General features: G+C 45.5%; 1 long non-coding RNA gene across 2 annotated transcripts; it reads left to right on the forward strand.

Moving 5' to 3' along the window:
* The first annotated feature begins 1,969 nt into the window (after positions 1 to 1,969).
* LOC119347181 lies at positions 1,970 to 3,722 on the forward strand. Of its 2 annotated transcripts, XR_005168236.1 has the most exons (4): positions 1,970 to 2,237; positions 2,333 to 2,543; positions 2,767 to 2,891; positions 3,204 to 3,722. It is a non-coding gene; the product is annotated as an uncharacterized LOC119347181 (long non-coding RNA). The 2 variants fall into 2 exon arrangements; XR_005168212.1 differs by lacking the exon at positions 2,767 to 2,891.
* Positions 3,723 to 11,366: the final 7,644 nt, after the last annotated feature.

Raw genomic sequence — 11,366 nt, forward strand, 5'->3', positions numbered from 1 at the left:
GGACCCTGCACCCCCGTCCATCCAGTCATAGACAAGGATCGAGCCGTCGGACCAGATTGGGACAATAAAGAATCCGACAGCCAGTTGGTGCATTCCGGAGAGATTTCCACGAACGCAAATGCCGCCAGTGGACGTGTGTCAGTCACCGCAGCTCGTTCTGGCACGGATGAGCATGGGCACCGGTGGCGCCCGGGTTGCCCATGACCTGTTCGGCGGAATGACACAACAAGACTCGGTATGTTCTTTTTTCTCCTCTCCGATCAGCTCTGCATATGCCATGGTCAATGTTTTGCAAACACCGTTAGGCCGGTTAGGACATGATCCATGATTGTAAAAGCATGATAAGTAAGGAGTTTATCATGTCGGACATGATCAATAATAGTCATGAATCGACCCAAATGGACTACGAGTTAGGGGATCCAATTTTCCCCTCATTTAAAGTTGGGGCAACATCAAATCCCAATCCGAGCAAGAACATAAAGAAGCCAAAGGCAAGAGGTTCGGCATTCTCAATATTCGAGGATATCTTATTGGTTATCATGTTTGGCCACAACAATAGTCTCATATGTTGCACAGAGCAAAAAGGGAATGCGTATTGGGAGAAGATTTGGAAGGAGTATCATGAACGTCAAAAGCAATATGCGGAGCCACATCCTATCGTCACCAACCGCAATGTGGCATCTCTCCAACATCGATGGACATCATTCAAGGGTAAGTGAACAAATACGTCGGCTACTATTCGCAAGTGCTTGGCCGCCCTCAAAGTGGGATGGGAGTGGCAACTCATGTAAGCTAAATTATTTTATCTTGTCATCATTTGCATATGCATGTTTTATTTTGCATTCTCATTGCCATACATTTTTTGTTAGCTAGACAGTGGTGGCGGTCACCATGTATTAAGAAACAGAGAAGAAACCATTTTTGGTTTTAGCCATTGTTGTTGATATTGAATGGCAAGCTAAAGTGGACACAACTTGTTGCCGATCTCAAGTCTGGCAAGAAGAGGAATAATGGCTCAAGCTCCAACAATCAATTGGGTTAGACGAAGAAGATGAAGACAATGGTGGTGGTTTTATTACTGAGTCAACAAGCTAGTTAATCCACCTAAAATTTTGAATGTGTTGTGGATATATTTTAGCCCCCCCTTCCCACTTGAACATACCGAGACTCCACCAGGTCAGGACTCATCAGAGGCTTCTTGTCTAGTGTGTTGTGCTAGTGAAATCTTGTGGATTTGATACCGTATTGAATTGAATACAGGTAAGCAGCTTACCTAATCTCAATCTAAGGCATGTCAAAAATATTTTGTTTGAGAAACACCGATTACAATGTAGACGCGCGCGCGCGCACACACACACAATAGTTTAGGGACCCAAAAGGAAGATAAGATTCGAGTGACATTTGTGGAACCAAACCAAAAACACAATGTTGGTTCCACTTGTCACTACACGTGCTCTTTTGTTATGCAAGCAAAGGCCCTCCCTGTCCTTGAAGCACTTGTTTATCACGCAAAATAATATAGTAGCTGGTACTACATGTGCGCATCATCAGCGCTGCTATGATTGTGGGGAAGATTAAGATGAAAGCCACACTAATTTGCAAGTGGGCTGGCCATCGATTGCCTCAAATCAGTCTCTAGCTACCGTTGACCTACGGTGCCCATGTTTTTCTATTGCATTGACTAGTAAGCTTGCACGTGCCATGCACGTATCCTGTAGCCAAAGCCATGTCATGTATATGCAATAATGGCACCCCTCCCCAGGAGGTGGATTAGGAGCACTCGGCGACTCCCCCATCCGAAATCGCCGCCGCCCGCATGCAGGCTTGGGATCCGTGCCACTTTGCTGAAAATCATTACATGCGGCGAATACGGCAACCACGTCGTAAGATGTAACAGTATATACATGTTCGTGGTCATTTATTGTATGCAGTCTGTGAGGCACAGGTTCAGGAAACCAGCCCGATGTAATTAATTCCCTCCACCATCACCTACCTGTGCAGTCCCCTACTTGCACGCAAGCACTCCATATCCAGATCTGAAAAACTATTCTCCTCTCGCCAGCTGCTAGTGATTGACGCACAAACAAATTCCTCACAGTAGAAGTGGATTTCAGATTTGGTAGTAGTCCTTTGAGGCCGCTGATTATCAATAATCTTGAACTGCTGTCCTTCTTCGGCGGAAGGAGATGAGCAGTTCAGTAGATCGGCTGGTGCAGCGACCACCCTGCGTCGAATCCGTGTAAGTTCATTTGGTTTTGAAATGATTGATAAAACAGACCGCTTTGCTAGTTGCAGATCTGTTTATCTTGATTTTTCTTCTGTCCCTTTGTAGATCGAATCAAGATATAAGAGCCGATGAGTGCGCAGTCGGGATAGCTCAGATGACCGTCAAAAAGGGGCGCCAGCTTTCGACAGTTGCTGAAGCGGACGAGCTCGATTCTTCTAATGGCTGGGTTCGACAGTTCTAGATGCAGAGCATGGGTCGAAATCAAGGACTCCAAATCTTATTGCTGTGGAAAGGAAAACAGCGGCTGGGTTCGACGGTAAGTTTCTTCAGTACACGTCCGATTATTAGATGCACAAGTATAAATGCTTACGTATGCTTTAAATAGTGAAATAGAAAAATATAGTTCGGACACAGATACAGCACTGAGAAACGCGGAAAAATCAACTGTAATATGATTATATACGTTCATCTTATTTTTCTGTAGTAAACCGAAAATTCCTAGGTTGTTGACACTGGTCATTAGTTTACCTCCTATGCAGACATAGGCACGGTTGGGGAGGGCGTGTTGGAGGCTCGGCTGGAGATGCTCTTAGCCAGTTGGCTTGTATTTGGGGATCAGTGCAAGTTTAACCGGAATGATTTTCAATGTCTCAATACAGCAGACGTGAGTATATATGTACAGTTTCAATCTGTCCAAGTGTCCATACACATTTAATTCCAGGCAGGGTGCACATGTCCGTGCGCCTGATTCATTTATGAACTTCCTGGAAGTCATTTATTATTAGCAAGACTCTCATAACGCATCTACAGCAAGTCTCTCATACAGTAATAATTTTATTATGTGCATAGCCGTCGCATACCTTAATCACAAACGAAGCATATATCTTTTCAAGTCACTTGTTGATTCATCTCTCTGTTGTTAGTTATTTTAAGTTTGATTCGGTAACAATGACGAGAAGTTGTAATTCTCTTTCAGGCACCAGTTTAGTACACGTTGGAACAAGGATTTGGAGAGACCGACCCCATGTGTCAATTATGTTCAACGAAATGTGGAGCGTGGTTTTAAGGGGCTGTTTGGTTTGCGCCGCCGCCCGCCCTGCCAATTGATGGCACGCCAAAAAATTGGCGTAGGATTTGCCAACCCACGCCTTGCCAAAAAGTTGGCTGGGAATTGAACTGGGACCGCTGTGGAGACGTGGGCTTGCCAAAAAGTTAGCCTTCATCCAAACGAGCAACCAATGCCGAGTCAACTACCAATTTTTTGGCACGGCGTCTCAAGGCCACGATCCAAACAGCCCCTAAATGGAGATTCTTGGTATGGCGTGTGCGGACGTAAGTCAGTAGGAGAGAAACAAGGTGACGAGGTTAACAGCTTCCCATGCAACGAAAGCGTGAAATGATGTCATTGAATCTCACAATTAGCCTGTTGCAATTCAAGATCAGAGAAGTGATACTATGTATCTTCGTAATGAATGAATAAAAAGAATTCTGCTCAGCGTATTATTGTGTATTTTTTTTGTCACTCGTAGTAGTTAATCAAATGGTATGTTAATTTGAGAAATGCTTTGCCTGGACAACTAAGCTTTCTTCAACGAATCAACATAGGTCGATGAAAAATCATGGAGTACACAACTGTTTCTCCAAAATGGGACATGGAGTTGAGTTGCATGTCAGGCCAACGTACGTGCATGGTAAAGTTCCGCGTTAAGGGTCCTACATGCATGCATGCAATTTCTAAATACTCCCTTCATTCCTAAATATTTGTCTTTCTAGACATTTCAAATGACTACTACATACGGATGTATGTAGACATATTTTAGAGTGTAGATTCACTCATTTTGCTCCGTATGTAGTCACTTGTTGAAATGCCTAGAAAGACAAGTATTTAGGAACGGAGGGAGTACAAGTTACTCCTAGTTCATTAATGCTTTGCGTGTCTAAGATAGATAGGCCAACAAAGTCACTCCGATGCCACAAAGTGTGCGCCCGAGTTACTACACACACTTTTAAACGCACCATCTCCCCATCGGATGATTGATGGAATCAGCAGTGAAAATGTTTGGAACAAAGTGTGCATCCGTTTTTTTACTAACTTTATGCACCAGGTGTCACACAACGAAAATGAAAAAGCTCTTTCCACTATAAATCAAGAGTTCAGTTCACCGCAGGGAGCTTTGAACTCTTGATTTATTGTACTAGAAAAAAAGAATGCGCATTAAGCAACCATTTTCCATGGAGAAAAAAGTGTGGGAGATTGAGGAGCGTGGTGCATTGAATTGAAGCTCTGGTTGTTGGGCGTTAGTAGTTGAGTAGGATGCATGCACACCATGTCAGTCAGAACAGGAATGACAATATGCATCATTTAATACGAAAACCGCTGGAGAGCTATACACGGCAAAAATCATCCAACACGCACAAAGCTAATATAGCGGATGGAATCCCGAGGCAATTGAATGAGCAGATTACAGTGAGCGTAGTCGCCAGGTGCTCCAACGCATTTTCGCCCCTCCCCACCTCATCCCATGTCATGTATATGCAATAACGCCACACCTCCGCTCGACCATCAGGGCTGCCTCTCTCCTTGCCTTCCCTTTGTCATAAATTTCCTCACCCCGCAGCACCACTCTCCTCTCCTGTCAGTACGTGCGGATAAAACTCAATGTGTGCTGGCGCCCGCGGAGAGCTGTAGCAGAGAAGACAGATAATACAGACAATGCCATGGCCAATGGGCTAGGAGCAGTGCAAAATTCCGAAGGGCTTCAAATTCAAAGGACTAATTCAGGAAAATTGTAACGCATCCACATGCTTCATAGTTGCCTAGATTCTATTGGTTTAGCCAAGGCTAACAACTACTCTTTCAAAGAAACCCGGAGAAAAACAAATACAACAGAAAATGAGGGATTCGTCCCGCCATTATGGCCAGACACAGTTAGACCTTACACTCTGTAGAAAGAATCAGAATTGGCAGGGGTGCATAATACAGATACATAATTCCATCAGAAACCAACATTTATTGCGAGTGATCCTCTCAGGGCAATGTGCCAAGTCCAGCACCCATCCTTCAAAAATGATCAAGATGGTCTGCTCCAGAAAGTTTGAGAAATGAAGCTCCTCAGAACTGTGATGTTGATTCTCTTTATTCGATATTTCCAAATATTTTATCTGATGGTTATGTGGATACAAATGAGACTAAATGAACCAGCCGATTGGCGGACATAACAAAATGTTTAGTTAAAGCCTGCATTTTAGTTACAATATAGAAAAAGATAATCACTTCTCCAGTTCACGGTAACAGTTCACAATCCATGGTGCCTAGATTTAACTCTTCATCAGAAACAATTACCTCCTCTAAATCATAGTAGCCTACATGGAAAAAATAATTTAGTACATTTATTTCTCATACCCTAAGATATGATTACCATACTAAAATGATACATGTAACGATATTTTTCCGGCAAAAACAATTCAGCCTACACAAACATGATAGAATCAAGTACTATTTAGCCAAATACACTTTTCAAGCTTAGGAACCAATATTAATTACCACAGGCCAAGGCTTTACAACTCGAATACTATGGAAATGATGGTAGGAAAATCAGGAGGATTGAGGACGATATATGCTCTAGAATTGTTGTAACTGTCATCCGAAGCCTGTATCAGAATCAGATATTGACTGTAGAACTCAGTTTGGGTATGGGTAGAAGTAAAACAAAAAAAGTAACTATGCAATTAATACATGGTTAGTCCAGAACATGAATTTGAATTGTGTGGATGCATATTATGACCTGCAATAGAAAGACACAGATCATCCACCACAGATATACATCCATTCATCAGGATAAATTGTTTGTTTTTTTCTTTGAAGAGAAACAGTAGCATATACATTCACCTGGATTTATTTGTGACTCAATACATGACATGGAGTAGCACAAAGAAACTTGGTCAGCGGAAATTCGTTTTGGCTCATGCCGTTGGCAGTTTGGTCTAGAATTCTAGATGGAGCCCTCGTGTCCTCATCCACGAAGATGCCGCCTGAACCCATGAAGAGGCTCGGGTATTCAGAACTAAATTGGGCAGCTACACTTTTCCCCGTGAACCAACAAGAGGACGTGTGTGTGGTGCGTCGCCGCCGCCCGTTGCGCCTACAGTATAGTAGGACGCCGTCGAGTCGATTACACGACGAAAGCCAAGTGCTCGTCCAACCACACGTACTAGCAGCAATTAAAGCGTACAGTCACGGTGTACTTTATGGAAACTGTGCAGCAACAGATCGCTCTCACGGATTAATGGCTACCAGGAATGTACTGTAATACTCTACGTACGTACAAACTCTGTTGCAGGAAGAAGAAGAATGAATGAATAATGCAGAAAGAAAGATGTGTCCTCACTCGCCACCACACGCTGCCGTTCACACCTCACCTCGATGGCTCGATCGCCGGCGACGCGCGACGGTCGGCGATGTGCACCGCGATTTCAGACCACTGTTCACACCCCACATCAATCTTTAATTTCTCATCAAGTTTAACTAACCTATTAATCACAATACTAGTAGGAGTATTAACCTACCTACCTGCTGATGATCACCGGCTCACAAAAATCCAAGCTTCAACGTTCAAACACGAATGGAATTTCAATCGCCGATTTATAATAATCTCGCCGGCGCACGCGCAGCCGACCGGCCGGCGTCGTGGTCGGTCGTTGATCCGTAGGGGTGCGCGTGGCTCCGGCTGATGCCGTTGACGTTGGCGAAGAACCCCACCAGCTCCTCGCGGTACGGCAGGAAGGTGCGCCGCGGCGTGGCGGCAGCGAGCCAGCGCCGGCCTTGGCGCCGTAGGCCATCCGGTGGGCGGTGGCCACCGTGCCGATCTCGCTGCCCTTCTTCTTGGTGCCGCAGGCTGCGGTTCGGGCTGGGTTTGGGCTTGGGCTCCTGCTGCTTGGGCGGGTTGACGGGGAGGAAGAGGAACTTCTCCTAGCCGTCGCAAAGTGTGTCAGACCCTCGTGCGTGTTCTCTGAACGTCGTCGCTGTCTGCATTTTATAACGACCATAACCTGAACCAATAGGCAGCCTAACCTACTGCAGTAAGCTTTGTAAACTTTGATAAAGTTTAGAGATATAAAAATATTAACATATACAGTAACAATAATATCATTAGATTCATTATTGAATCTACTTTCACATTATATAAATTTGTGATGGTAAATATTTCTATTATTTTTACTAAATTTGGTCAAACTTTGCAAATTAAATCTAATATGCGGACTAAATAAAAACAGAGGGAGTACTATAATTAAACAAGCCAAAATTCCAACAGTCTTAGCCAACGTATAGTAGTATATGCAGAGGCTTGCTGCTGCACAGTGTATTATGTAGAAGAAGATGAAGGTGCGTGCGTGCATGCATGCATTTGACTCGCGTCATGCTCTCGTAAATCAACGGGAATAATGCACGCACCAAGACGATGCGCATTTAGTTTATCGTAGGGACACTGGCTAGCTAATTGGCCGACTGATTGATGATTACAACTCCATCAGGCACGCAGGTGAAGCCAGCTAGGTTAGGTTAGGCACTACACCCAGCCAAACTAACGTCAGGTATCACTAGCAGAGCAGGCAGCAGCTTGCCAGCCAGCCAGCTTCGGGCTAATCATCCTAGCCCTAGTAGAAGAAACCATGCATGCGTGAAATCCATCTAGACCTACCCATCGCTTTCCTCTCTTCTTGGTCGCAGTGGCACTCCAATGCAGAGAAATAAAATAAGACATAAAATGTCTAAGTCAATTCGCTTACTAATTTGTTAATATCTTTTAGCCCGGACGCCGACGTACACTGATCAAAACAGCACGCACCCATGAACTATCGCTGGCGCCTGGCGGTGGCGCCCATCTATATGGATGGATGAAAAGGACGGCGCAAAGCTTGTGCGTCCATCTAAATGAAAATGGTCGAGGGCTCGAGTCCAGGCATGGACGTACCCATGTTTCTATTCTAGCTGAGATGAGATAGAAGGTTATGTCCGTTGGTGCCATGGTTCATGTTTCTTAGATCATCTACGGTCGTGCGTCTTAAACCCTTAAGGGTGGACGGCTCGGTCGGTGGCATGTAAAAGGAAAAACCCGACCCGCACATTAAACCCTTAAATATAGGGGGGACATGGGAAAGCTCTGGCGCGTCCGCCACGGTCCCACCATGACCCCGCCGAAGAAAAACCCGACACCCTGACCCTACCATAATTGCACCACATCCATCAAACCCTTCGCCGTCCTCTGTGTCCCTCCACCAATTCCCGCCTCCGAGCCCTCGTCGTCGTCGGCCCTCATCCGCCACCCTAGATGTCGTCCTGCCCATCCCACACCAACGCGGCGGAGGCGGCGGCCGTCGGTGTCCCGTCCACGGGTACATCATGCAAGCCGAAGAACATCGCCTAGAGGGCCCGACGATGGAGGCAGCGGGAGAGGGAAGCGGATGCGGACTTCGAGGAGAAGCTATCCGCCCCGCCCCTCCCGCCTGCCGGCCCGGGACCCCGCACCCTGTCCATCCAGCCGCCGACAAGGATCGCGCCGTCGGACTAGGTTGGAAGAGTGGGGAATCCGACAGATGGTTGGGGCATTCCAGGGAGCTTGCCGCCAATGCAGATGTTGCCGATGGACGTCTGTCAGTCGCCACAACTCGTTTGGGCACGGACAAGCACGGGCACTGGCGGCGCCCGGGTTGCCCACAACCTGTTCGACGGAATGAAAGAACAAGACTCGGTATGTTCTTTTTGTTCCTCTCCGATCAACTTTGCATATGCCATGGCCAATGTTTTGCAAATACCGTTAGGCGGATTGAGACATGCATCCACGATTGTAAAATCATGATAATTTAATGAGTTTATCATGTCGGACATGATCAATGATAGTCATGAACCGACCCAAATGGATTATGTGTTAGGAGATCCAACTTGCCCTTCATTTGAAGTTGGGGCATCATCAAATCCCAATCCGAGCAAGAACAAAAAGAAGCCAAAGACGGCAATGGCAAGAGGTCCGACATTCTCAACATTTCGGGATATCTTATTGGTTACCGTGGTTGGCCACAACAATGGATCTCATATGTTGCACGGGGAAAAAAGGGAACACAAATTGGGAGAAGATTTGGAAGGAGTATCATGAACAAAAGGTAATATGTGGAGCCGCATCCTATCGTCACCAACCGCAATGTGACATCTCTCCAACATCGATGGGGGTCATTTAAGGGGAAGTGAACAAGTACGTGTCTACTATTCACAAGTGGTTGACCGCCCTCAAAGTGTGATGGAAGTGGCAACTCATGTAAGCTAAATTATTTTGTCTTGTCATCATTTGCATATGCATGTTTTGTTTTGCATTCTCATTGCCATACATTTTTTGTTAGCTAGACAGTGGTGGCCGTCATTATGTGTCAAGAAATAGAGAAGGAGCCATTTGGTTTTAGCCATTGTTGGTGATATTGAATGGCAAGCCAAAGCGGACACAACTTGTGACCGATCTCAAGGCTGGCTAGAAGAGGAATGATGGCTCAAGCTTGCACCAATCAATTGGGTTATACGAAGAAGATGAAGACAATGCTGGTGGTTTTCTTACTGAGTCAACAAGCTAGTTGATCCACCCAATCGCGGAGCTAGTCAATCAATGGAGCTGAGGCAAAATACAAAGGGATGTGATTCATGTATGTGTGCCCACTAAAACTAATGATCAATTCTCCAACTTCTTCTATAATTAAATGAGAGTTACTGGGCAGAGCCTGGACAGCTGCCCAGGGTCGCCGGGAGATGGCTCCGCCATTGGATCCACCTAAAATTGTGAATGTGTAGTGGATATATTTTAGCATCCCCTTCCCACTTCAACACACCGAGACTCCACCAGGTCGAGCTTCATCAGACGCTTTGTTGTCTAGTGTGTGTGATTTGGTGTGATGTGCTAGTGAAACCTTGTGGATCTGATATCGTATTGAATTGAATGCATCTAAGCAGCATACCTAATCTCAATCTAATAACAGAAAATGCATGTCAACTTTTTTTTTGTTTGAGAAACACCGATTACAATGTAGGCTCTCTCTCTCTCTCTCTCTCTCTCTCTCTCTCTCTCTCTCTCGTTTAGGGACCCAAAATTAAAATTAGACTGGAGTGACATTTGTGGAACCAAACAAAAAACACAATGTTGGTTCCACTTGTCACTACACGTGCTCTTTTGTTATGCAAGCAAAGGCCCTCCTTGTCCTTGAAGCACTTGTTTGTGACGCAAAATAATGTAGCTGGTACTACATGTGCGCGCATCATTAGCGCTGCTATGATTGTGGGGAAGATTGAAATGAAAGCCACACTAATTTGCAAGTGTGCCGGCCATCGATTACATCAAATCAATCTCTAGCTACCGTTGACGTACGGTGCCCATGTTTTTTTATTTCATTATTGCATTAATTAGGCCGTCACATAGTACGAAGGGTGGTCGTCTGCTCGGAGGTGCACATCTCCTTGTGTTTTTGCGTACGAATGTGCGTTGCTTTTGAGGATTTTTTTCAAACTGGTTTCCTCTACGGCATCGCATCTTTCTGACGTGTATCTCGTGTTTAGAATCTATTTACAGTTTTGCTAAGTCTCGCTTGACCGAGACTTCGTTATGTCTCAGTCGATTCTATCTTTCTTTGATTTTGCATGAAGATTCATATAAAAAATTTATTTTCAGTTTTTCTTTTTCTTTTTACATACTATATCACTTGACTGAGACTTCGACTGAGACCTAGCCACATCCATCTATTTACTCTTTGTATATCCACGGCCGCGCCTGCGTCGTCCGGCCACTTGGCGTCGCCGTGCGGGCGTGGCTGGCTGCCTTGGCTGGCCGGGGATCGCCACCATGGGCACACGTCGCCGTTGATCGCGCTCCCTTCCCGTAAAGTGGTGCCATGTCGTCTTTTTCCCGTGAACCAACGAAGTGGATGTGTGTGGTGCGTCGCCGCCGTCGAGCCTCTCATCGAATCGATTACACGAGGAAAGCCAAGTATCGTCCAACCACACGTAGTACTAGCAGGGATTAAGCGTACACAGTCGCAAGCGCACTTTATCACTGACGCAGCCGTCACTGGTTTTATCGCTCTCATGGATTCATGGCCACCCCAAGTA

The sequence above is a fragment of the Triticum dicoccoides genome, chromosome 1A, assembly GCF_002162155.2.
Source record: "Triticum dicoccoides isolate Atlit2015 ecotype Zavitan chromosome 1A, WEW_v2.0, whole genome shotgun sequence".
NCBI lineage: Eukaryota > Viridiplantae > Streptophyta > Magnoliopsida > Poales > Poaceae > Triticum > Triticum dicoccoides.